Source organism: Oryctolagus cuniculus, chromosome 3, assembly GCF_964237555.1.
Source record: "Oryctolagus cuniculus chromosome 3, mOryCun1.1, whole genome shotgun sequence".
NCBI classification, from domain to species: Eukaryota; Metazoa; Chordata; class Mammalia; order Lagomorpha; family Leporidae; genus Oryctolagus; species Oryctolagus cuniculus.
The window spans coordinates 72,751,343-72,754,901 of NC_091434.1; the positions used below are offsets into that span (position 1 = coordinate 72,751,343).

Consider the following 3,559-nt stretch of genomic DNA (forward strand, 5'->3'; position numbering starts at 1 on the left):
TGTCTTTCTCTGACCATAAATCTGTCTTTCAAATAAAATAAATAAATCTTAAAAAAGAAGTTTGGTAGAATATGCCAGTAAAGCCATACATGCCTAGATTTTTTTCTGGAAAGTTTTTTTTAACTTTAAATTAAGTTTCTTGTGTGGATATAGAATTCTTTGTGTTATCTATTCTTGAGAGAGTTTTGGTAGTTTGTATTTTTTTTCAGAGAATATAAATCTATAGTTTTATTAAGACAAAAACTGACAGTGTGGTATGAAGTTTACATTTAAACAAAGTTTTCACAGAAACCTAATACATGCCTACAGAGATTTTTACAATGCAGCTCTAGATGCAGGTCTAGACCATGTCAAGAACTGATGGATCTTAGGAATCAAGACGGAACATCTTGGGTCTCAGTTAATTATTAGGATAAAAAAAAAAACGGTTTGGTGTTTTAAAGTAAACCACTGCCCCAGTATGAATGATTATTCTTCTCCTGAGACCAGGGCTTCTGAAATTCAACCCTTGAATAGTTTCAATGAAACTTGTGCTGTCAGTGACTGAACCCTGCCATCCGTGGTTTCAGAGTTCAAAATTCAAAACAAACCAGAGGCTTCAAGAGTTTGCTACCTTAAGAGTATGGGTCCTTGTTTTTCCCTACTCTGCCATCTCCTGTACTCTTCCCCTCTTCCAATACCTCAGCCAGTGGTTTGGATGGATAAGCTGATACAACTTCATAATTGGAAAAGAAAGGGTCTTCTTGTCTAATTTCAAGAATTAGCACCTCTGAGACAGAATGCTCTATCTGCCTGTGTACATTCTCCCTCCCCAGTCAGTCTCCATCTCCAAAACGGCAGCTTTGGTAACTTGTGAACTGGCTTAGTCCTCTGTGGGGGACATTAAGCTCAGGCAGGGAACACCTTGGCTTACAGGTTTCAGGCATTCACAGCTTTTAAACAGTCTCTCGCAGTTTCCATTTATGGTGTCAATGACATTTTTTTGAAAAGGTAAAATATCCTGGACATAGAACCAAATCTTCAGTTAGTTGTTCTCTCTACTGTTTCATCATTTCCCCAATCAAGCCCCAAATTTTAATCAAAATGATCCAACCCATTTCCCTTTCTCCCTATCCCATCCCTCCCACCCCTAAATAATACACCAGTAATAGCCAAAAACTACACACATGCTACGCTGTAAAAACGCAGAGTTAACACTATTGGGAAGAAGGCTGTGGGTTGTGGAGATGCTCTTTGAAGACCTACAGTATCTTTTTGTTCTCCCACACACCCAATTCTGCAAGTTTTGTCCTTCATAGAAGGCCCTTTGCTTCTCTCAGCAAAGCACAGAATGGGCTGCCTTGAAACACTTCTCCCCATTCCCCTCCACTGGGATGGGTGTGTGAACTACATAGCTTGGAACAGCTTAAAGCACTTGGGCTGCTGCAGGGCACAGAAACTATACTGGCTCTTCAAAGGACATCTTCTCAAGCCACCTCTATGGTGTCAAGACAAGTAGAACTTCTTCCCTCCTCACTTGAAACCCACAGTCGGATGTGACGGGGCTGGTACTCAAGAGACTTAATTCTTGTCATCTTTTTTGTCGTCATCCTCCGAGGGATAGGAGTGCCACGTCAGCCTTTCCTCATAGAAGGAAATGACAACCTGTGGGCACTTGACATTGGCTTCCTTGGCAGGGACCAGGTCGGCCTCATCAGAGTTTTTCCATTTCATCAGGAACATGAGTTCTCCACTTGAGTCTGTAGCTCCAATGATCCGTTCCGGCTCCAAACCCCGGGCAAAGCCTCGTGGCTTTTCTGACTCTTCTTTCTTCTTCTTTGGTTTGCTCTCTTCTCCCTTATCTTCAGAATCAGAATCAGCTTTGCACTTGCCTCCCTCTGACTTATCTGTCTCATGTGCTGTTTTCTGTGACTGCAGAAACTCAGCAATGAGGTCAGGGCAATCCAGATTCTCTTCTGGTTCCCACGTATTGTCTTCATCTGAGAAACCTTTCCACTTTAGGAGGTGCTCCACTTTGCCCTTTACAACTCGACGGTCAAGAACTTTTTCCACCACATATTCCTCTTCCTCCTCTTCTAGCACCTCCTCCACTTTCTTCTTGTTTTGTTTTTTCCCCATGGTGCCCGCCAGCTTTCTGGTGTAAAGGGTGACGCTGCTCAAAGCAGCGCCCAAGAGCTCGAGGAGAATCGGAGTCGCGCTACTGGTGCTACTGGCCGGCCGGGGGGGGGGGGGCCGCCCAGAAAGCAACAAGCCGGGTGGCCGCAGTCGAGCCCCTCGCTGAAGCGGCCTACCGCAGGCCCTGGCCAACGGCCCTCCCCTCAGCCGAACAAAAGAGCCTCGCACTCTGCCCGCCGTCTGCACCGCGCAGGCGCGACCGGTAGTTTGTATTTTTAAGGAATTTGTCCATTTCATCCAAATTAGTGAATTTATTAGCAAAAAAGCATTCAAATATCGCCTTATTTTTCTTCTGTGTTTTTTTTTTTAAGATTTATTTATTTATCTGAAAGTTAGAATTACATAGAGAGAGAAGGAGAAGTAGAGAGAGAAGAAAGAGTTCTTCCATCCACTGGTTCACTCCCCAGTTGGCCACAACAGATGGAGCTGCACTGATCCAAAGCCAGGAGCTAGGAGCTTCCTCTGGGTCTCCCACGCAGGTGTAGGGGCCACACAGACTTGGGCCATTTTCTACTGCTTTCCCAGGCCATGGCAGAGAGCTGGATCAGAAGTGGAGCAGCCGGGTCTTGAACTGGCGCCCATATGGGATGCCGGCACTGCGGCCGGCAGCTTTACCCACTACGCCACAGCACAGGCCCCCTTTTTTTTCTCAATATCTGAGGTTTCTGTTCTGACGTCACCGCTCCCACTTCTGGTATTGAAAATTTGTTTCTTATTTGCTTTTTTGTTCCTTATTGTCTACAGGAGGTTTAGTAATTTTATTAATCTTCTTTAAAAATCAGCTTCTGTTTTCCTTACTTCCTATACTTTATGGACTTCATCTAATATTTCATTATTTCCTTTCTTCTGCCTACTTTGGGTTTTATCTGATCTTCTTTTCCAGGTTCTGTTTGGAAGCTGAAGTCATTCATTTGAGACCTCTCTTCTTTGCTGCTACAGCTTCTTAGTGCCATAAATTTACTTCTAAATACTGCTTTTGGACACCTCACAAATTTTCATATGTCCTATTTTCATTTTTATTCATCTAAAATGACTTCCTAGTTTTCCTTTAGATTTCTTCTTTGACATAATAGTTGAAAATGTGTTATACAGTTTCCAAATATTTAGATATTTTCCAGAAATCTTTGTTATTAATTTCTGATATAATTCTATATAAAGATTGGAGAACACATTTTATAGGGCTCAAACCTTTTAAATTAATGAGATTGGTTTTATGGCCCAGGATATGTCACATCTTACCAAATAATCTTTGGATACTTGAAAAGAAGGTATATTTACCTCCAGTTAGGTTGAGTGTTCTATAAATGTCCAGCAGATTAAGTTGGTTGACTATGTTGTTCAAGTCTTTGAAATTCTTGCTCATTCTCTGTCCACTTGCCTTGTC

At 42.5% G+C, this 3,559-nt stretch overlaps 1 pseudogene; it reads right to left on the reverse strand.

Moving 5' to 3' along the window:
* Positions 1–1,232: 1,232 nt before the first annotated feature.
* Positions 1,233–2,196, reverse strand: LOC138849166 (chromobox protein homolog 1 pseudogene; annotated as a pseudogene).
* Positions 2,197–3,559: the final 1,363 nt, after the last annotated feature.